At 54.6% G+C, this 23,826-nt stretch overlaps 1 protein-coding gene across 3 annotated transcripts in view; it reads left to right on the top strand.

Moving 5' to 3' along the window:
- Nucleotides 1-23,826, top strand: part of MSRA (methionine sulfoxide reductase A) — a 95,505-nt gene that overhangs the window by 9,726 nt on the left and 61,953 nt on the right. Inside the window, exon 1 of one of the 3 annotated variants that reach the window (XM_078856358.1) lies at nt 13,988-14,000. The exons of 1 other annotated variant lie outside the window; for it this stretch is intronic. The gene's annotated coding sequence lies outside the window, so the exon portion shown is untranslated. Of the gene's footprint in view, nt 1-13,987; nt 14,001-14,181; nt 14,537-23,826 lie in introns of those variants that run through there. One more of the 3 variants, XM_078856357.1, reaches the window with a different exon arrangement.

The raw sequence follows: 23,826 nt of genomic DNA, 5'->3' as shown, positions 1-23,826 counted from the left end.
CAAATGCAAACTCGACGTCGTAAATCCGAGTTCAAATTCAATCTGACCTCTGGCGTTAGTGATAATTTGCAGCGCGGCATTTGCATATTTGATTCACATTCCCGCTCGAACGCTCGGCACGGACGCACGCACGCGCGCACACATTATTTAAACGCGGTCATTATTTCCCAAAATTGATTGTAAATCTTTCTTCTCGTTTAGAACCCCCGATCATTTTGAAGTGCGGATAACGCGGAGCTGTTAGCGGAGATATAATGATGTGCCTTCCGTCTTTGAATTAGGCGGCTCCTCGAAAGCGGCGCGCGGTGTTCAAACGGACGTGGCGAACCCGGCAGACGTCTGGGCGCCGATAATGAGGCTCGTGGTGCGGCGGCCATGGATGCTGCCCAACGAGCCCTGCCCGTCGGCTGTGGGCACTGCCCATTGCCCGCTGCGCATTGGGCGCAGAGGCTGCTCGTGCTCTCGCTCCTCTCTCGCACGCCACCATCGCCCGGTGCCACGGCGCCATCGCTCGCTCGCGAGGTTGCTCGCATCGTTGTTTTTTTACGATTTGCCGCTAACCCGCATAGGAATTTAGGCACGTACAGAAACGTCCAGAGAAATGCATTCGAATTGTTTAACTTTTTGACTGCCGTGACAGTGGTGTGTCGTGTTCAGCACAACTTGACTTTGTGATCGCTCGCGTGAGGATGCATCACATGGACGCACGCACTGTATTTATTTGAAATACAGCGTGTGTGTGCAATGCGTCGTGATTGTGACAATGGATTTAAATCGACAATGAGATCGTCTCACGTGTGCCCAATATTAGTGGTGGACCAATGCCCACTTTGACCGTTTGTTATAGACGATCAGTTTTAACGGCACGCGCGTCGACTTGATGTGCGTAAGAATTGACTATTCCTGGAAATGTCCGAATGCTACCTTTGGGCGATTGGAAAGAAAAAACCAGGACAATTGCAGCAGACGACGCAAACGAGGACAATGCACACGAGACCCACGGTATAAACCACTGTTCCCTCATGCAAATGCCTCTAGGCTAACGGAACGAACGATACGTATGTCCTTATGTATGTGGAATTTATTTCGCACCGTACGTAGCCAACCGTGCCGATCGGAGGTGTGGATGATGTTGAGGCAGGCAGTGCGAACTGACACGGACGGTACGAAACGATATAACAAAATAATCGATCCTGACGTGGAATCGTGTCGCCCCCTCACCGGGCCACCCTCCACCACCCCGTGGCAGAATGGCGGCGGCTCGCTGCTAAGGGACGTGCGGAGTGGGGCAGGGTGTAAATGGGCGCGTGCGGACTCGCGGAGTCACGCGGCAACACGAGACCTCGCGCCACCGCCACCCCCGCTGTCCGCTCTCGAGGGGCGCGGCTCGCAGGGCCTGCCCTTGATCTCCGCGACTGAGCCTCGGGGAGCTTTGTGTGTGTGTGCGCGTGGCGCGCGGCCCTGGTCTCTGCCGCCGACGCTGATTTCCCCGGCTTGTTTAATTAAATCTTGCGCTCCGGCCTCAACGAGCGCGGGGGTTGTGGGATTGCCGCCGATCGGCGCCGGCGGTGATTGTGCCGCGGTTGATTGCGTACGCTGCGCGTGCGTTGAATTGTGTTTGTGGCCGCTACGTGCGTAAATTGTGAGACCCGTCCTGCTGTTGGACGAGTTATGATAATCGATAGCGCGGTTCTCTCCTTTGTACGTGTGTATGTATGTTGAACTTCTTTCACACCGTACGTAGCCAACCGTGCTAATCGGAGGTGCGGGGGAGGGACAAAAACGCCCGCCTGTCTCATCCGTACGTGTTGCTCGTTCTGTCTCATTCGTTCCGTTAGCCTAGAGGTTCCGCTCGCATATGATTTACATATGATTTACATAATGGTAGAGGGGTGGCACAGTGGTTAGTACACTGCCCTATGAATCTGGCCACCTGAGTTTGATCCCTGGCCACAGCTAGTGTTGTTGACGAATGAGATCTTTCACCGGGGGAGGCTTTCATCCACCAGTGGATTGACAAAGGACAGCGAATACATTTGTTCGGAATATTTATTTTGTAGGCTCGTGATTTGGGCGCACCTCCTGCAAGCGTGGGGATCGATTTTGACCGATGGATTTCGATCGTTCTGATGCCGAGCGTGGGGTTCAAAATCCTCCCATTTGTTTTGTTTAAACTGGGATTGGAGGAGTCATTTTCATGGGCGGGATGACGCCTTCCCCGCTGCCATTTTACCGACTTGGCCTCTCTCATTTACAGCAGCAGCAGCGGCGGCGGCGGCCGCGACGGCTGCGCAGACATACGATCCCGACTCTTTTGAGAAATGTAGATGGAATCTTGAAATATTATAGGGTCGTCTGTCGCGGGACGGCAATAAACAAGTTATCAATCGATGGAGATTGAGGGACTGCGTGCCCTTGGGCACGGTGCCTCCTGTTTCACCCTGATCGCTCAATAGCGTGACGTTACGGCGGCGGAGGAAGCGGCGGCGGAGGAAGCACAGCGCTGAATTTTTCATGGGTCTCGCTCGGAGGCTTTGTGTGGATTTGTGCGGGGTGAGCGAACGGACGAGAGCCGGGACGACGACGCGTGCGGAGTCCGTCGTTTGGAATCGATTCCCTCTTTATGCTCGTGACGCGCGCGTCGAACGAGAATTTCATCGGTTGTCTTTTTACGACTCTTGCAACGATACCCCAATATCACATTTTGGGTATCGGTGAGAATACAATGTCCAAACAGCACAACAACAACAAAATAATGATCAACAATGCAAAGGACAGTAAAGACCAGGCATGTGGCGCCACAGAGGCTCATCGATTTAAATGTATTCTTGCGCTCGCGATGCTTGCCTCCCATTGTACGTGTGACAATCAATTATCTCCAGTTGATGCAAACGTTATGCAAAGCATATGGTCGTGTAACATCGGGGCTTGTGGAGAGAACCAGGTTGTACTCGTGAGACAGAAGAGATTTCTGAAGGTGCCAAAGAGATGGCGAAAACAAACGAGACAAAAAAACGGGCGGTCGGAATCGCGTCCCCCGTCCCTGCGACCCGCCGAGGTGGTGGTGGTGGCGCCGCCATTCACCCCTAGACCCCCGAACCTCGATCCAGCACGGTCCTCACAAATCGGGGTCCACGGGTCAACCCAACGGGCCTCGTCGCTGGGCGCGAGCACGACGCGAACCCGTCGGGCGCGACGTGTGTGGCTCGGAGGGCGGCCGTTCTCTACGCACGCGACGGGGCGTCGATATCGATCGGGACGGACGCGCCTGCAGCGCCGGGCGGTGGTGGGAACGCGCCGATGGCGGGGAAACGCTTTCCCCTCTCCTCCGTGGGCTCTCTCGCCAGCCGCGCTCTTTTCTGCGGAATAAGTCATCGGGGCGTCTTGCGGTCCCGCATGCCGCAGTAATGTCGCAGTGACACCGCAGTTACCCCTGGGTTACGCAGCAGTTACCCCTTTAATTACCCCACAGTTACCCCTTAGTTACGACGCAGTTAACGAACAGTTACCTCACAGTTACCCCTCCGTTACCCTTCCGTTACGCCGCAGTTACGTATCCTGCAATTGCCACGTACGTCTGCGTCCTTAAAGCAGGATTTTAAATCAAACCACCTCGACGACTTGCCCTGTGAGCCTCGAATGTTTCTTGGCATCCAATAAATAATAACATCCCCCTCCCCGTACCCTCCCTCTTCCCTCCCCTACCCACCCCACGTCTCTCACCGCCACCTCTGCCGTCCGCGCTCCGCGTTTTTTGATTGCAACCGCACGGTTGCTATTGTCGGTGCCTTCCCCCCCCTTCCCCAAATGTTCGCGCACAAAAGACGGCGCGTCGCGTGCCGTGGACTCCTCGCGGCGCGGGGACGAGCGGAAGGCCGGCGCTGCCCTCCGCCCCCCCCCCCCGCAGGCCGCTGTGGATCTGTGGAAGCGCGCCCTCGCCTTTGTCTGCCGCTCGGCGTGCGTGCAGGTGCACTTGCCGCGGCTGCTGCGTCTGGCTGCCCTCCCTTTGTCAGCGGTGCGGCGTGCGCGAGTCGCCGCGTTGCCCCGAGCATCGAACAACGATCGCCACCCCCCCTCCCCCTGCACCCCCCCTTACTAAGATCCGATCATTCGTTGCGATTGCAGGGTTGGTATTGTTTAGTTTCGCGAGCCGGTGATTGGGATTGTTATTCCGTTGCGGTGTTTTGTACGATCCGCGGGGCTACCGGTGTTGCCGCCTTGTCGTGCACGGCATGCTGGGATTACACGTCGCCGTCAAAAAGCCACAGATGGAGGCCGCTTCTGGATTGCACGGACGTGACGGCACTTGCCCCTGCAGCGGTCTGTTCAAGACTTCACGGGGGATCTTTGTCTTTGTGGGAAAAAATCCCCATGTTTGGTTGTTTTCATTGAGATGAAATGGCCGTTTATCACTCAATACCGCCCCATTGTGCTGCGCCAGATGAGCCGATTAATGGGACATTTGATTCACAGAAGAGACGTAATTGGAGGGCCTTCATCTTTACACATGTATCAATAACGATTCCCGTTTTTAAACCATTTCATCAACAAAGCGTTGAAGGGCACTTGACTGGTCGTCCCCAAAGAGATAACGTTTCCCAATCTTCATTAGAATCTCATTGTTCGCACTATGCCCCCCGAGATACGAAGACTTCTCCTTTCGGAACTCTCCCCCGAAAGCGGCCCATCAACCCTGTGTTTGAGAACGGCCTGCGGTGTAGGGTGTGATATCGATGATCTACTTCTGAGGGTTGCTTTGATCATCGCCCCCCTTGTCCACACGGTGGGGGGACGCTTGCCCCCCTTCTCCAGTGCCCTGCCCGGAGAGGCGCTCCTCCCCGTGGCAATGGCAGCGACACCGTGGGCTCGCTCTGGGGGATGGGAGATGGAGCCACGGGCTTGGTGGCAAACCTCATTCGTGGCTGTTTTGCGTTCGTGTCTGCAGTCGTTGGGCCGAAACCATCGGCTCGCCATGTTCGAGGACGCGGTTTTAACCTCGGGCGCCCGAAACTCGGATTCTAAACCCTGGCTCTCGGCGGTGTTGGGTCAACATGGCCATTGTGGTCACCTGTTTTTTATTTTAGTGCCGTGCCTCCGATTAGCACGGTTGGCTATGTACAGAGCAAAATAAGTTCAACAGTCGTACGTACATATTTGTTATAATAATAGGGGTTTTCCCCTTTTTTCTGGCAACAAAACTGAAACCTTTTTACAAGGATTCATGTCTGCATTAACCACAATACTTGCAGTCAAAATGCAAACAAAAAACATACTATGATAGTATTTGCATTGTCCTTGAAACTGATTGGTCCACACCAGGGATGGCTTTCTTTTGAGCCTCGACCCAATTGGTGCTCGACCAGAGGACGCCAAGAGGCGTACAGCTCAAAGACAATGTACTATCAAAGTAATGAGGGCTCGGGGTAAGCATCTACATCATTAGACCTCCTTTGCCTGTACCAAAATATAATAATAGGGTTTTTTCTGGCAACAAAACTGAAACCTGGTGTGGACCAATCAGTTTCAAGGACAATGCATATATTATCATAGTGTGTTTTTTGTTTTCATTTTGACTGCAAGTATTGTGGTTAATGCAGACATGAATCCTCGTAAAAAGGTTTCAGTTTTGTTGCCAGAAAAAGGGGAAAAACCCTATTATTATATTTTGGGACTGGCAAAGGAGGTCTAATGATACATATTTGTTGTAGGCATGGGGAGGCCTTCATCCAGCAGTCGAAAATGCTGCTGATGATGACTACTATGGTAATTATAATGACGAGGCTAACGTTAATAATGATGATGACGACGATGACGACGGTGTTTGCAGTTAAATGTTCGCACGGTCAGTAAAGTTCATCATCGAATTGCCGCTCTGCAAAGACCACTCTGTCCATGAGCTACTTTCACGCTTCACAAAGGGGAGAGGCTCGATGTATGTACGACGATAATGAGTTGTCTCCCTTGGGGATTTGAACTCGTGACCTTTTGATTGCCAGTGCTCCGAGCGCAGCGACACCAGCTTGGGTGATCATCAGACGACAACAGACAGGGCTGTTGATAACGGCCGTAGGAGGCAGAGAGTCGTACTGCGTGGTGGCGGTGACGCGCTGGAGGAGGCGTCGTGCTCAAAGCGTGCAATTTCAACTAAAATTAGCAACGTGTGCGGTTGTGAAGCAGGAGCCTGGTGGTACTGAAGAACAGTCGGTGCTCTCCGACAGCGGAACCTCGCCACACTCCTCACCACAGCCCTCAGCCGAGCCCTCACCACACTCCTGTCACACCGCACCCCTCCACATGACTTACTCATCACCCACACATCGCTCCCGATCACTTCCTTATCACTCCCACGTCACTCTCGCATCACTCCCCCATCACGCTCACGTCAATACCTACCCCCATCTTTCCCGCATCACTTTCCGATCACTCCCCGCTCACATCATCTCCACATCACTCCCCCCTCATTACCCCATCACCCGAAATCAACAACAACAACAACTTTCATCGCCATAGCTCCCCCTCACCCCAACATTGCTGCCCCCCCCCCATCACCTCCTCCCTGCCGCGGCACCATTATCGCGCGGTCACCAGCAGAGAAAAAAAACAGCAGTCGGAAATTGCGAGTAATTTCCTTTAATGTTGCCACATCTGTCGCTGGTTGCAATCATTTTCGTGAAATTGAAAAGCCCTGCCTTGGAACACTCTAAATGATGTAATTAAAACTGCAGGCACCTTCAAAAGAGGGGGGAGTCTGCAGCGACATCTCCCCCCCTCCCAAAATTGCAACTTGCTTTGCTATAAAAACAACAACAACAGCAGCAGCGTAATTTTGTGCCGTAATCCCCGCCGCTGCGTTTGGGGTTGTGACGCCGCGCCACGCCGCGCCACCCCCGTTGCTCGAGAGCCGTAAACGCGGGCGACGTGGAGCCCCGAGGCTTCTTCACAGCGCAGGGACGGCCGCGTCCGAGCCAGCCACATCCACATCCACGCGGAATGCGCAGAGGCAGCAAACGACCAGAAAACTGAAACTATAAACATATTTTAATTTTCTTTTTTACCAGGCAAGGCCCCACTGAACTCTATGTAGCTCTTTTTCAGAAGCGACCTGGCCGTCACAAATGATAGTTGAACGAAGTGGCTTATCATCATCACCACGTGGAAATGTATAGCAGCCGATTACTCTTAAATGCGTGACGCTGTTTCTAAATGAGGAGGGGAAAAACCGGAGGACCCGGAGAAAAATCCATGCGACCACTACAAATATACGGGTGTCGTCAGGATCGGGATCATACTCGCGACCTCCTGCATACCAGGCGAGGTAGTTAACATCTCGTCACCGTGGCGCCCCACCCGGAACGCCCCCGAACTCGGAAAACTAAGCAAGGGTCGTGCCTGGATAAGTACTCGGATTAGAGACTGCCTGCGGAAATGCCAGGTGCCGTAGGCTTGCGCTGCGAGGTGGGCAGGAGACGGCTGTACAGAAACAGATTATCGAATCCATCCGTGCGGAGCTCTGAAGTGGTGTCTCCGGTTCCTTGCCACAAGAGGCCCGCGCACGCTCGTTCATGAAATTGCCAAGCATTTCGATGTGGCACGACCCTCCTGAAAAATAGTCATGAGACTTATTGTATCTTAAGGCCGATGGTTTATCATGATCAACATTGTTCTCGCTGGGAGTCTGTGTACGTAACGTTGCAGCAGTTTAATGATTGTTAGGCGCATGATATGTGCAAGATACGCGCATCGGCGCGCTCCCGCGTGCATGCTTGAATTTCGTAAACTTACAATTTACGCGAATTAAATTCAAACTGCTCGCCAGTGTTAGAATTTGGCTCGCGGAGCGGACAAAAACTGTACGAATGATTCTGCAACAAAAAAACCCGAGAGAAATAACGAGACTGTAATAGGTTCGCTCCTCGACTGAATCGCGACGGTTCATCGCGCGGCTCCTCTGGGGAATTCCCTGCCGCTCCTCTAACCCTTGCCGGATTCTAGAAGCGCGTTCACTGTACTCCTATTGCGTCTTCAGTTGTGCTGTTTGTTGCTGGGCATCTTGGCATGTTGGGCCTCTGGGCCTGCTTTTGTGCTCCCCAACTGTGATCATAACATGGAACCAGCGTGGGGCTAAAAACTAAACTTTAAACAATTTTTTATTTCGCCAGGTAAGGCCCTCTGAGCTATGTAGCGATTTTCTTTTTTTTAAAAGAAGCGACCTGGCGAACACAGATGATAGCCTGAGAAAGTGTCTTCTCACGTGAAAATGTATAAGCAGCCAAATACTTTCAATGGCTGGTTTAGTATAAAGCCTACTGAGAGCTGCAGATCACTGCATCACCCACAATGCCCTAGCATCTCATCAGATCTCAGAAGCTAAGCAGCCATTTGAGCATGGATAGTGCTTTGATGGGGGGGACAGCCACGCAAGACAGCTGTTATAGGCTGCAGAGTTGGGGGCTACACGGTTGGGCACTCCGATGCCCGCCGTGTCTGTGCGTGGTGAAGTACGGTCAAATAACCCCCACGATCCGCACCACTTGGGAGGCCTTCATCCAGCAGTATAGAGACAAAGGGCTGCACGTGTACATTGCAAGCTGTGCGTGTGGAACGCGTTCTAGTACCTAGTGGGGAGTGGTGGCGCAGTGGTTGGTGAGCTGCGCTGTGAACCCAGCGACACGAGTGCGATGCCTGCTCATGGCAGCCAACACCGGTAAAGATTATCTGGTCCGGTCCCGGGCCTCCGCTAGGTCGACTCAGCCTCAAATGATGACTTGGTGCGGTGTGTAAACATCACCACGAGCGTGTCCTGTGCTGGCCTGCATAGGTGCTCGCTAATTGGACTTGCCCGAACAATTTGTTAGGGTTGGTTGGTGCGGTTGGTGTGGTTGTCTGGGTCTGGTTGGAGTGGTTGGTGTGGTTGGAGTGGTTGGTGCGGTTGTTGTGGTTGGAGTGGTTGTCTGGGTTTGGTTGGTGTGGTTGGAGTGGTTGGAGTGGTTGGTGCGGTTGGTGTGGTTGGAGTGGTTGGTGCGGTTGGAGTGGTTGTTGTGGTTGTGTGGGTTTGGTTGGTGTGGTTGGAGTGGTTGCTGTGGTTGGAGTGGTTGGTGCGGATGGTGTGGTTGGAGTGGTTGGAGTGGTTGTCTGGGTTTGGTTGGTGTGGTTATGGTGGTTGTCTGGGTTTGGTTGGTGTGGTTGTCTCGGTGCGGATGCTGTGCAGCCTATGCAGGCTCGCTCGCACGCTCTTGCTTGCGGGACACGTAGCCCGCCGTGCGATGGCTGAGCGCTCCTGGCCATAAATCTGTCGCGCCGCCTCTTGTCGTGATTAAAAATTCAGATGAGCGCGTGGCACGTGGAGGGATTAAAGACCTCTAAATTACCGCCTCTGCCACTCCTCTCGCCCATCCCTCCCGCCGCCGCCGCCGCCCGGCACCGGGACGACCACTGCGACAAACAAACAAAAATGGAGTGCTCTCTGCAAGCGGCGTGCGAGCGGCTCGTCACGATGGGCCCCCGCCGGCGGATGGATCTTTCTTAAAAATGGATAAAAACTACGCGAGCCTCCAGAGCCGCGGTATCCCCCGAACGCCCCCCCCCTCCCACCAACCCCATCGCTCCGTCGAGGGACGTTGCGGAAAAAGGTCTGGGGGTGGAGGGTGGGGCATGACGGCTGGGGGGACTGGAAGAGGAAATTAAAAAAAATGTTTCGCTCGCGTACCAATTCTCTAGCGGGCACGCGAATCGGCTCGCAGACCCGGGGCATCTCATCTGCATTCACGTAACGCCGCAGTCATTAACACATCAGAGGCCGCCGTCATAAATAATGAAAACAAATGCAGCGGGGCTAGGTTTTTCCCGATGATACCCCACCCCCATTCTCCCCCCGCCTCTCGATGTCTTTGGTAATTTAATCGAGCGTGACAAAAATAATCTGCGGTTCGAGTCGCCACCTCCTTTTTAATGTTGAACACGAGGACGAAACAAAGGAGGTGGTGGGTTTTTTTCTTACCCCCCCCCCGCATCCATGCGACGCGAATGTTCATTTAAACAACCGTAATTGCGCGAGTATTTTTTTTTTACAAAAAATCACGACCGCCCTCGCTCTCTCGCTCGCTCCCTCCCTCCCTGCCCTCCGCGATGGACATCGTTGTTCTGGTGGTGCCTGCCAAATGTGCACGGTTCGTCACCAGACGAGACGTGGAATCGATTGGAAGGTGTCCCCCCCCTCCCTCTGCCCCGAGTGCTCCCGTAGCAAGGCGAGACGTGGTGACAGATTCGTTTTTTTGTTGCTTTATTCGCACGGGGACAATTATAGTTCCGAAAACGACGGTATTTTTGCACGCAAAATGCGTAATTTCGCTTCAGCACTTGTCGTTCGGAAAGGCACCTTCGCACGCAGCCAGTTACCATGCCAATAATCCGCTCGCCTGCAATTCTACTGTCTGCCACTGGTCCCGTTCTTGTGCAGCAGATCGTCCCAGTGCCACTATTTTAACATAATTTGTATTGTGTTCATTTGCTCGTGAAAACCTCACCGAGTCTCATGACTCGCGTTCAGGAGGGTCCTGCCAAGTTATCGCAGTCGGCAGACGATGATTGATGTGTACGAGGTTGTCCCAAAGGATCAAGGAGCTACTGAATCAGTCGGTGCGAAACCCAACACGCAGCTCGCAAACAGCGGGACTCTGGCCTCTGTCGTTTTTTCGGCAAGATTGGCAGCAAAACCACTCGCATGACGTAATCATTGTTTACGAAGATTTACGCTACGCACACGCGTGATCAGAACGCGCGATTTCGAATGCGAGTGCATGGGCGCGGACAAGCGCAGCGAAATCCCCGAGCAGCATCGAGGCTCCCTTAATGCACCGTCCTTTTTGATTTTACGCCGTGCACTTTGAACTCAAGCGGCAGGTGCTTAAGCGGACCACGTCACCGCGAGCGGATGGCCGACCGACCGACTGCTGTTTTGCCGGCCGATGCGGCCACCTGTTCCGATGTCGCGGCCGATGCCAGGCCCGGTGATATCGCGCCGCCGCGGTTCCGGCAAACGAGTCCCAGTGGCGCGCAGTGGGCACGGATCCGGCACTAACGTGGGCGGACGGCCGTCGCCGCAGGGACGTGGGGCTCCCCGGCGTGGCCCCGGCAAGGCCCTGGCACGGCCGCCAGAGCCACGCTTTGTTGGTGTTGGTTCATGGTGAACGCATCTCTACCTCTCCAGGGATAGCAAAGTGAGTCACACCTCTTGGTGGGGATGTAACTGTGCTGGTTGTCCACTGGAGAGACTGCTCCCTGCAATACGAATGTGGGATTTGCACCGGGAATGTTGTTACCAGCGCGCCCAAGAAGTGATTTGTCGACAGTGTAACCGTGATCATTGGCTCAGTCCTCCCATCATGCCTTGCATGTCACGTGACATCATCGCCCTGCGTGTGTAATGCACACAGCCCTTTCTTCAGGCCATCTTGCAGCACGCAGTAGCAAGCAGGGCCATTCCACATGACGTGCGAGCTCTGCCGTACTCTACTGCCCTTATGGCCAGAGATGAAATGAAGGAGTTCACAGGCCACACCACTGGACAAGAAGAGCTGAGGAAAGGAACGAATGGAAGAGAGAGATAGGCTCTTTGTCGAAGAGTGGGAAGCTACAGGCTGGCAGCAACAGCATCTGCTGTTCGTAAGAATGCTGCCCTTCCCCCATTCACCCAGGGGGCCTCGCTTACAAAAAAATCCGCAGACTACCTGCTGGATCTCCTCTCTGTTTCGAAGAACAAATGTGACCTCAGGTCTTCGCTCATTTACCAGCTTCGCATTCCTTATTGCCGTACAAATACTGGAGCAAGGGCCTTTGCTATTGATGCCCCCAGGGTCTGGAATGCTATTGCCAATAAACTGCAATTTGAATCACTACCTTTGAGATCTTGACTCTAAACTGCTCTAGAAGAGTTGTCCACCCCTAGCTGCCACTGCTATTCAGTGGCCTAAAATCAAATGTTTCACTCCGGATGACTGCTGCAAAGTATGATCTTGTGTTTCGATTTAGTGTGCTGATCTTTAAAGGTGCATTGAAAAATTTCCATACTCCTACTGATGCTCCTGCTGTTGTGGAGTAACTCATGCAGCCAGCTATGGCTACAGTTCCTATGATCACTGTTACATTGCTTTTATGGCTTTATTTTGGTGATTTCAAAAGTTTTTTGGTTTGGCCATGTTTGTTTGTTGTAGTACGGAGTTAGACTGATGGCTTTAATCGAAGTTGTCTTGTGGTTGTTGTTTGACTTGCATCCCACTGGGATTTTTGCACACAGCGTTGGTATACGGTGCTTTTTCTGGAAGTTTTTGCAGTTTTTTCCTGGATTTTTCTATTTGCGCATAGTCACTTTAAGATTTTTTTTATTCATGTTTTTGTTTTTTGTTTGTTGCGGTTGCACCCGATTCAAGAGCCGAATGGCTCACAGGGCTATACCAAATAAATGAAACTGAAAACTGAAACTCACTCAGTGCATTGGGACGCTGAGCCTCATCTCCCGTGTAAAACAGCCGGGCAACTGTCTTAACGGGATTCTCCGTGCAACAGATGAAGGGAACGTAATTTCATTGGCGGAATTTTTTGTGTTTGACGTGAGGGGGGCGCGAGTCGTCATATGTCCAGGCGGGAGAAGCCCTGACTTGTGGCCGTGTTGAGAGACACGTGTGGCGTGGTGCTGGGCTTGTGAAGTCTCACGGAGAGACGCGGCCCGCTGACTCGCGTGGGCTCGTTATGGCCATGTCACAAAAGATGGAATCAGAATCTTTATTTAGACTTCTGTTTTTTTCTTACGGCTGATGTAGATGCAGAGCAACAATTGCAATTTCACATTCAGGTGGTCAAGCGCAGATAATCGTGTCCGAAGCAGCGGATCGGTGTATCTCTGCGATGTTTCCTGGAGGGAATCCAATGAGCTATGAAGCTATTTTTCCTTTATTTCGTGACATCGTGATGCGCGAGGCCTCATCTCCTGTGACCGTGTCCTCCCCCCCCTATCTCTCATCAGCGTGGCCATCATCGTTGAGTGTCCCGGCACCCACGCTGCTTTTGTGTATCTTGCAGCGACCAATGCAGCATTCGGCGTCGGTACGACATTTGAACCACTTAACGGCGGCGGTGGTACGAGCCTCGGCCTCTCCTGACGACGGCTGGCCCTGAGGCCCCTCGATGGGCCTGCTTTGTTTAGAGAGCGTGGTTTGTGTCGAGCAAAGTGGGGCGTGGTGGCGCAGCGTAGAGCTCGGTGGCTCTGAGCCAGCGTTTTTAACCGCCAGTTTCTTTTCCCGTGCGCTCCTCTCTCGCCGTTGCACGTCAAACAAAGCGCAGGTGAGGCTCTTCCCACTGTAGCCGTGCGTGCGAGAGAGTCCGATTCCCCCCGGCGGCTGGCAAGTGCCCAGCGGTGGCAGCAATGGGCGCGAGCCCCGCGCGTGAATTCTCTCGCGTAATCGGCATCCGATGCGGTGGCGGCGGTGCAGGCTCATGAAATAAAGATGAGGGGCTGAGTCAGCTCGGTGCTTCTTCAGACGTGCACGCTGTCTCTCTCGCGCACGCACGCACGCGCGCGCGCGCATACGCACGCACGCACGTGCTCCTCCCTGTGTACCTCTCTCCCTCGCTCTCGCTTTCTCCCTTGCTCCCTCCCTCGCCACCCTCCCGCTTGTCCTCCTTCCCACAATGCTCCTGGGCTGTCTGCAGTCTCGCGGCAAATATCTGGCCAGCCGTGGCTGCTCTCAAAGTCTGGGGGAGGAAGTTGCAGCTTGGGGATTAGAGGAGGGGGGGGGGGTCCCCGCGCCCGCCTGGCGCGTCCAGGTGAGGCCTCCTCTCGCCAGACGGAGCTCCCTCGCGCCTCGCCACCTGCGCTTGCCCGGCCACTTGGCAGCGCCAACCCTCGGCAGAAGCCGGACGACGCTCGTTGTCGTTAATTGCCAAGAAGTGGCTCGAGCTGCCAATTGTGCCGCCCGGCCGTGGAGTTCGCGACGGCGCCCGCCGAGGTAACCGGAAAGCGCGGCGGCGGGCGCGCCTTCTCGTCGTGCCGAGCGCGGCGCACGGCGCTCGCGGCCGCGATGCCACCCTCGCCCGAACCGCGGTTTCGCGCCCGCCCGTGCCCCCTTCTCCCGAGGTGCCTCCGCGAAACACGCCGCGGCTGTGAGGAGAGCGCGAGGAGTCGCCCCGGCGCTGTGGGTGGCGGCCGCCGCAGCCTGCCGGGACTTGGCAAAGGGACTGGCAAGGGGTTGGCAGCGGTTGGCATTCCTGGCGGCGGACGCGCGTGCCTGCGTTGCCCCCGCCGGGTGGGAAATGGCTGCAGTGATGGACGGCTGCCAAGTGCGTGCGTGGGAACGGTGCCATCCTCTCGCCGCCGCCGCCGCTCTCACTCCGCCGCCCGATGGCTGGCACGAGACGAGCCCCGGCGCAGCCCGGCGGGCGAGGGAGCGCGGGGCGCGCAATCAGAGGAGCCTTTTAAGCGCAATCCAATATGGAGCGGGAGACGCGGCGAGGAATAGCGAGCGCCGGCATCTTGGTTTTTGAGGTGCGGACGATTTTGTCCTTTTTTTTGTTTTTTTGTTAAAGCGTTGGTAAGTTGTCGTTGGTTTTAACTTTGTTCTGCGTTGTCTGTGTGAGCGCGCGGCGTTGCTTCGTGTCGCCGCGGTCGTCGCTCGCGAAGCGGCCGCGCTCGTAACCGCAGCGGGTGGCGCCCAACGCGGTTGCTTGCGCCGTTTGCGAACACGGCTCGCGCCCGTCGAGCGACGCACGGTGGACGCGATGGCGGACAGCGAAATGCTAAAAGCAAACTCGAAAAGCGCTGGCGCTGGTGGAGGCAGTGGCGGCGGCGCTTCTCCGTCTACGGGATACTGCACCGCCGCCGCCACCGCTGCCGCCACCGCCGCCGCCGCCGCCGCCACCGCCGCCGCCACCACCGCCGCCACCGCTTGCTTGCATTGTTTATTTTTTTCTCTGCGAGGCAACAAAACGGTAGTAGTCTGGGGGGGGGGGGGGGAATGGGGATAATTTGGCAAGCCAGTGCGGGTAGCAGGCAGGCAGCCAGCCCCTGTGAGGGCTTGCGGGCAGCGCCCGACAGCTGCGGCGCTCGGCGGCCGAGGCAGCGCGGCGCTCCGAGCGAGCGGCGAGGAGAAGCGCCGTCGCCCTCGCCGCAAAGTTTCTGCCGCACCTTCGTCCACGGCCGCTGCCGCTGTTGGCGCCGCCGCCATTGGAAAAGCGTCGGAGGCGCTCGCCGGTTGCGATGGGACGGAGGCCCGGGCTTTGTGCGTGCGCCGCGGACAGCCGGGAAAGCGTCCCATCGCCGCCGCCCGGCGAGAGATCGGGGTTTGTTCGGCGCTGTCGAGCACCGGCGGCCCACGATGGCGGCGTCCTCCGTGGCGCCATTTGCACGACCGCCCGCCGACCGGGAAGAGAAAGCGTCTGTGCCGAGTCCGGGGCGGTGTTGCCCTGGCACCGGCTCTTGGCACAGGCTCTGCGCTCTCCCTTCCCGTCCCCGGGGTCGTGGGAACGGCAAGACGGCGCATTCGCCCGCCTCTCCTAGGTGTGCACGGGCACCTGTCCCGCGCGTCCGCGGAGCGGCGGGGACCGGAGCGGCGCGCACGGTGGGGACCGGCTGAGCGGAGGCGGTGTCACAAGGGGTGGCTCGCGGTGCCGACAGTGCCCGCGCCACCGCGGCCGGGGGGGGGACCGCGCTGCGCTTTGTTGCCCGCACGCAGGCGGCGTGCCGGTGCGGTGAAGGGGTGGCCTGCGTTGTGGTGGTGGTCTCACAGTGGGGTGTGGGTCACGGTGTGGATTCTAGCGAGGGTGTGGTCTCTCGAGTGAAGGTCTAGGTTGTGGTGCGGTTCATGTCGTGAAAGTTTGGGTTGTGACGTCCATCATGAATGGTGTGTACGTTGTGAGCTGTGTTGGGTGTTCTCCAGTTGAGGGTGTGAATTTTGTGGGTTGGCGTCTCAACAAACGATCATAGGAGGTCGGGGTTGCGATTTCGACTCATTGATCGATAATTTTTCGCCCAATTTTGACTGTGTTCTTTGTTCAGTCTCAAATGTATACTTGGTTACCTTAAATTCTACGCCAGAATAAAATTTGCATATCATTAGCACACATTTGTTAATGATCAATTTCAAAATAACACATTTATGCACCTGTCACGAGCGGGAAATTGGTTGTATTCATCGATTGTCTCACGCGTAGCCTCACGTGAATATACATTTCGTTATCGGGGCAGCGTTTGCACACAGCGGCGTTGTGTTTTTTGACGATGAGTGGTCATGTGGTCCCGTCGCGGACATGTGCTCGTTGCCGTGATCTGCCATTGGTCGGCTCGTCACGGCTCGCGCCGCCGTTGTGATTGGGCGGACGGGGGGCCCCCCCGCGTGTTCCGCCCGAGAGAGAGAGGTGCGGCGCTAGCGCGGTGACGCCAACGCAGACTTCAAACGGTGACTCCGGCCGCGGCGGCGTTGATTAGGGGTCGCTGGGGGTGCGCCGGCCTGGGAGCGGCGACCAAACCGCTGTAATTACTCCGGTGGACGCATGCCTAATGAGCGCCGCGCTAATGTGGCCGTCTTATCGAGTGAAGAGGCCGTGCCGGAGAGGGAGGTCAGTGCGGCGCCGTGCGTCGCACGCCTTCTGCCCCCACCCCCCCTCCGCCCCCTCCAAATATTATTCCCATCGCGCCATCAGTTTGGGCCGAGATCATCAAACGCGACACCACCGTGGAGTCGTTTGAGAAATCGCCGGCCGCCGGTGGCCCGCGGTGCCCTGGTGGCCGAGCGACGTGGCCGCCCTTGTGTTGCGCTCTGCCCACTCGCCTACTCTCCCGCCCGCCCGCCCGCTCGCCCCGGCTTCGTCCCGTCACGGGACGAAGCGGGAGCACCGCTGGCGGGACAGAGAAGCGGGGGCGGGGGGCACTTTGACAGGGGACTACGCTGTGTTACAGAATGGCCCTGCTGAAGGTGATTTTGTCGAACTACATCTGAGGTCCCTGTCAAGTGACCTCTTGTGCACATGTAGGGGACCGCACTCTCTCCAATTTAAGCGAAAACTCCAGATATAATACGATTATGTTTCTGAGTGACCCGGCTAAGACTATCAACCTGCCGCGCTTGAGAACTCGGCTTAATCGCGGTTGGGCGGCTCAAGCCCAGATTCGAGGAGCATCCTCCTCTCAGCCCCCGCTCGCGCTCGCAGCCCCCAACCATTCGGGGGGCATGGCGTCTGTGCGAGCAGCCGCGGTGTCCGCAGTGTTCGTAGCCGGATTGTCGGAACGTGACTTCCATGCGAAAGCCTGCGGGGCCGGGCCTCGTGCAGCGGGGAAGCAGATTTGTTGCGCCGGGGGTAATCGTCGTGCCGCTCGTTAACATCGAAGGCTCAATGCAGACGCGCGCGTGTGATGGCGCGCGAGGTGCGTTGTGCATGCATGCGTGAATGCGTGCGTCCGTGTGTGTGTGCGTGCCATCACGTGGGCTCAGAAATCGGGTCACGTACGCAGCTTCGGCAAACGCGCGCGCGCGTGCGTGTCAGCGCCGATTTCTTTTGTCTGCTGCCCGTGCCGCTGCCGTGCGCCCTGTTGGGGAGTGGCGGGTTCCACTGACACGTGATTAATGCGTTACGAGGAATCGTTTGCCCTAATCGGATTGCCCATGGCGGGTACCGGTGATCGCCACTATCACGCCGTTCTCCCAATGTAATCCGGTTAGCGTGGCTCGAGCTTCCAACGGTCGACTACTTCAATTCGGCGTGCAATGTTTGCGTAGGTTCGTCAATGAAATCGATTTCCTACACTCGCGATGCTTGTGATGAATCGTGTGTGCAAGAACCAATGATCGACAATTTGTTGTTTACGAATGGCGGTCGTTTGCCAGTGTAGCCATGGGACAGGAAACGAACTTGGGCCGCTGGGTTTGTGGCGCTGCGCGCTCATGGCTGGCCCACCACTCCACTGATATGTAAGCAGTAAAATTCGTAAAGTGATTCGCGTATAAAGAGAGTAATCATGGAATCGGACTATGCTTCTTTGTGATTCTCTAGTTTTAAAATGTCTACTATTGGATGAAGGCCTCCCCAAGCCATCATCAATCTCCTGTAGCCTGGCAACCTGCCAAATCGGCAAATGGCTCCTGCACGCACACGAGCCGATCTCGTGGCTCCGTCTCCACCGGGGACGATCTCCCGGACGCGCTCCCTCCCTTCGGTCGCCACCCTGTCCTTAGTCTCGACCGCCGGCCGCTTCGTGCCCAGTCCCGCCCCCCGCTGTTCCTCTCCACAGTCAATGTCTCCAGCTTTTAGTACGCTCTCTGGTCCACGCGCTAGCGATCTACTTGCCGACCCCCGGGGGGCCGGTAGTTTGGGCCATGAGATTACGGTTGTAATCTTCCACCGTGCCAGGATAAAAAATCATCGGCAGTCTTTATCGTTTTTGTCAGCCATGATCTATCCACTACTGGATGCATGTCTCCCCAAACCGTCGACATTCTGTACAACTTGAGGAATATATCGTGGTCGTTAGACACGGGGGGGGGGGGGGGGGCGGGGGGATAGAGAGCGGTGCCGCTGAGGGTGGTGCATCATGCTATGAACCCGGTGACCTACTTTATTTTTACCCAGCCACAGCTAACATTAGTAGCGCAGCGGTGGTGAGATGTTAACTACCTCGCCTGGTATACAGGAGGTCATGGGTTCGATACCAACCCTGACAATATCTGCTGTATATTTGGAGTTTGCGTGTTCTTCCCATGGTCACATGGATTTTTTTCTAGGTCCTCCGGTTTTTTCCCTCCACATTTAGAATCAACGTCACACATTTAGAGTATTTTGCTGCTATAAATTTCCACATGATGATAAGCAACTTCGTTGAGCTTTAATCTGTGATAGCCAGGCCACTTCTGAAAAAGAGCTATACAGCTCAGAGGGCCTTACCTGGTAAAATAAGGCGAATAGTTTCGTGTCGAGTGATATCTAAAGCACTCCTGGCATCCGCCGCCCCCACCTCTGAAGTATGGTTAAATAACTACCAGGCCTAATACAGGCGTGGGTAGGCCTTCATCAAAGGAGTGGATTGAGAAAGAGCCGTACATGTGAAACGGATCCCGAGGGTTTGTCGCGATTTCACTTCTTTGAGCGATTCCACGGCCCGCCACGGTTTGAGGTCACGATTCAGGTCAAGTGCCGATTTTTCTTGCCCAATATCAACCGTACGAGCCATCAGCGTTTGAGTTCTTTCTCAGTTTTCCCCTGTCTCGATTTGACAGATTCATTCCCACCGTTGGCATAGAGTTAACATCAGAAAACAATTTACATATAAATTGCGTGAACTGTACACACTTCATTCTCACGCGCACGAGTCCACGCTCAAATTGTGTGAGCTAAACGAATCTACGTTCATTGATTTGGCGTCAAATATTTACGCACACGGCACGTTACGTTCAGTATACCTTCTCGCTATAACCGGGGCTACTGGTCACGTGCAGTATACTCCGGTCAACCAGGGATTCACCGATATTAATCGATAATAATACCGAGTCGCATACCCTAGCTGATAACGTAAATGTCTAATAAGCAGCGTAAGCAGCAGCAATAGCAACATCAGCAGCAGCAGACTAAGCGCTGTGGGAGGGCGTTGAAAGAGATAATGCACACCCCGAGTGAGGCTACAATAGAGAGGAGGCTCACTTTGCCTTGTTGCTCGCCGAGATGATAAGAGTTAATTTATTGGTGGCTTTCCGTGCGAGTTCATTCTGTTTTGTTGCGGGCGGTGAGAAATGAAATTAGCAAAAAAAAATGGGGATACATGAATGCCTTCCTTTGTGACCCAGTTAGTGTGCCGGGCGTATAACTGCCGCCGTCTGCATTAATTAACGCATTGCTGCCGGCAGATGAGAAAGTAATTTATGAAGTGATGCACAAAGGTCATACTTCAGCTAAATTAGACGTGGCTTACCGTGCGGAGGCTAATGAGTTAGCGTCGGTGGCGAGTCTCGAGTCTGCCGCTGATTTCTGTTTTTTTTTCGCATGCTTGTTGTGCAGAAGTTTAATTTGTAATGTGAAAAGTTTTATCAAAAGAATTTATCTCCCGCAACCCGGGGACTCGGCGAATGTTTAACGCGCTAAGCCGACGATGGGCATGAGAGAGGATTATGGCTGCGCCGAGCCGGCGATGATGATCCGCGCGCAGGGTCTTAATTCGCAAGCGCGCGTCGTGAGCAGAGACGGGGCCATTCCTGCGAGCCGTTCTCCCAACCGAGCAGCACAAAGGAGGAGGCGCCCCGCACACGCCCCACACTTGCTCGCACCGCGCTCGCTCCGTGCTCGCCCGCCCGGCTCACGCCGCTGCTTCGCTGCGGATCGTCGCGTGAAGTGGTGGAACATTTTTTAAGTTTCTTATATATTTGAGCGCATTGTGCTTTTGTCTGCGTGCGTACATGCAAGCGAGAGGGCGGGCGGGCGGGCGAACGGGCGTCTGCGTCTGTTTCACTCCACTTCCTCCGTGAATATCTTTGCATATTAAGGAGCGGAATAATTTGGGGATATTAATCGTCTCCCAAAGCCATATGGAATGGAGGTGTAATATAGCAGGGGCTCGCAATCTGTGTGAGCACCGCCGGCCCCCCTGGGGGGCCTTGGCGGGCCGTGGGGTAGGGGCGGCAGCACCATCCCATTGGCTGCCTCCGCGTTGGCAGGGAAGACTTTAGGCGCCGCGCTGCATTCTGGGAAACCGGGGTGGTGCATTGGATGGCGCGTGCTCGCATGCAGCACTAATGAACACATTTGACCGTTTTATGTTGCGGAGTCTTTGCGCTTGCGCGTGTGTGTGTGTGCGCACGCGCGTGTACGTGCGTGGATATCTTTATTTAACCAGGTATGGGCCCTGTGAGATGATGCTCGTGCGCATTCCAGGGCGATGTGGGGAGGAACGCTCGCAGCCGGAATGGCGGAGCGCGCACATTTGTAAATAAAATCAGCCCGGCACAAAGATGAAAAGGGCAAAATATTCAATGACTTCACGTGAAAGCACACACACACACACATTTATACGGTTCTGTTCTTTTTCATTTCAACAAAAACACATTCACGGCTCTTTGGCAATGCCGCGGTTTGAAAAAAAGCTAAATTTTACCTCAGTGGGAGTGTTTTTAGACCTATATTTAAGAATGTTTGTATCAATTTTGTAATGATTCACAGATGCAATTTCGGACGCGTTCATTGATTGCAGAAGAATTTGTGTCACGAAATCGGGACAAGATGCGATGAAATCTGCGCATCCCAGACGGTTGCCATAATTACCGTGCTTGAGCCGCCTCACGTCAGAGCGATTGCGGTCACGGTCCGTTCCCCCATGGTTCCACGGAGAAATCCGTACGTACCTCTTGAGTTGACGCAGCTGTGGTGGAACCGGTCCCTTTATTTGACCGATGATGATGATAATGAAAGTAAGAAAAAAAATTCAAATCCACAAATCAAGGGAGTGCGGCAGTCCGAGGTGTGTGAGCAGAAATCAAACTCCCTCACCTCCTTTGTCACTGCCCTTACAACAGGAAAATATACAGACTGATGTTTCAGACAATAGCCATGGTAATAGATGAGCCATGGTAATAGATGGGCCATTGTCCGAAAACGTGATGTATTTTTTATTGGCAATCAAAGTAAATTACGTGCCAACCATTTCAAATAAGTCGCTTGAAAGTACTTGTATTAAGTTATATTTTAATAGTTGTTCTGCACTGTTCATTCGCAAGGTCACCGAATTACTCTGCCTCCCAGGTCCCCCCTTGAAAGCGAGACATTTGGTCTCAACGGGCCGCTCACCCGGTCTGCGTAAACTTGTCGAACGAGTGAAACCTCTCGTGTCGTGGCACTCCTGGCGAGAGCGGGCGAGTGACATAACGCGGTCTGAGAAGCCCTGGCACCCTTGCGTGCGAGCGCCGAGCGCGATGCGCGAGGTGAGTGGCGGCGATTGCGGTAGGCTCTCTTCCTCGCCGCCCCGCCCCCCCCTTGCTCGTCGCGATTCCTCAACGATTGACCGCAATTTCAGCCAGGTCGGTGACCCGGAAAATAATTCACGCACCCGACACACGACGTCCAGTATACCTTTCGCCATGACTACGGCTGCGACCGCCACCTTTTCCAGTCGACCGACGAACCCTGACAATGTTCGCTGAGGGCCGAGAGGCCCTGGCCGCGCGTGGACGATGGCGGCTGTCGAGAAGCGCCCTGCGCAATCTTTGACGCGGGAGCGCGCGGCGCAGCGCTACGCAGACAACGAAGCGACACGCACGGTCAGGGATATCGCAAACGCCGCGATCGTCGTAAACGTCATCGCTGTGTTTACGCCGACGCTGTCCGGTTCCTTAGCGAATACGGAGTCAGAAGGTGACCCCCCCCCCACCACCGTGCGTTGTGTGCTGTGATGTGGCGAAGCGCCCGTACGCAAAGGGCGCACGCTCCGGGTGTAGGTCGTGAGTGATAAAGGCTTCTCGGCGGCGCTAACAGTAAAGAGCGCGCCAAGCGTGAAAGATTACCGGACGGTTTTGGCGCAAAGGTTTCGACGAAAACTGTTAAGATTAATAAACTGTCGCCGTGAGGTTTGGTCGTGATTTATATTTTAAGAAATTAATAATTTTACATGAGTGCTTTAGTCAAGTCGCCAGCGCTAATGCGGTTTATTTTGAGCACAGAAAAGCGTCAAACTGCTGCATGCCTTGGAGATATTTTATTTTTTGGAAACCAAACAGATCAAAGTAGTTTGTAAATACTGGAGTACATGTGAATCGGGTTATCGTATTCGTACGTTGTGTTTTTTAAAAATATTTCTACACAAATATCTTGCACAGTAGCAGTGCATCTAAGTGAGAACCATTCGCAAAACCACTTAGATCTATGAGCAGTCGATGTCTAAACACGGTTTTCCTGAAAGTATTGTACCGTATTTACGGTGTACTCAAATAATAGCAAGTTAAAATAGTGAAAAAACTGAATTGCCCGAAGGATTTGAGTTATAAATGGGAACGTAGCCTCGGGATACATTGTGGGACACATGACTTGTCACTCACGAGGGTAGAATCTGAATTGCCTTGGCAAAGTAACAATCAGAATAATTAAAATGAGACCAAAATACTATCCGCGTTTACCATTCGCTCGCTTGATAATGACACGTGTACATCTAGATACAGATACACGCGCACACATGCTGGCGTGCATTGTGCGCTTAATTATGTTGATTGCAATTTAAGGTAGATTTACGTAGTGATTTACAAAAAAAATAGCTCAAGCCTACTACCGTGAATGCAATGGTGGATTGCAAAACAAAGTCGCTGGAAGCGAAGATTTAAAATGGGTCACACGCATATGAAAAAACAAAGATCCCCCGTATAGCCTTAATAGACTGTTGGAGCAAGCGCTGTTAGCGCGCACCTATGAAGGCCGGCACGACACACGAAGGGGTGGTTGGCCAGCGCTACGCCCGGCCGCCTTTGTCTCCCCAGTGGCGATGTTTACACACTGCACCAGGTACTCATTTGAGTCTGAGTCGACCTAGGCGAGGCCCAGGACCAGTTTAGATAATCGTCACCGGCGTTGGCCATAAGCGGGAATCGAATTTGGGTGCCCGGGTTCGTAGCGCAGCGCGCTGACCGCGACACTACCGCTCCACACTGCACACATATACACGCACACACGCAACGTGGTGTGTTAGTGTGTGAACCGCGTACGAACGAACGCACACCACACTCCGTCGTACGTACAACGGGTTTCGGAGTGGGAGCTGGGCACGGCACTTTGTACACCGTGGGGCCGGATGAGAATTTGCCGGTGGCGGTGGCGGTG

This window comes from Lampetra fluviatilis, chromosome 5 (genome assembly GCF_964198595.1).
Source record: "Lampetra fluviatilis chromosome 5, kcLamFluv1.1, whole genome shotgun sequence".
Classification (NCBI taxonomy): Eukaryota; Metazoa; Chordata; class Hyperoartia; order Petromyzontiformes; family Petromyzontidae; genus Lampetra; species Lampetra fluviatilis.
This window is presented reverse-complemented; position numbering and strand designations above follow the sequence as displayed.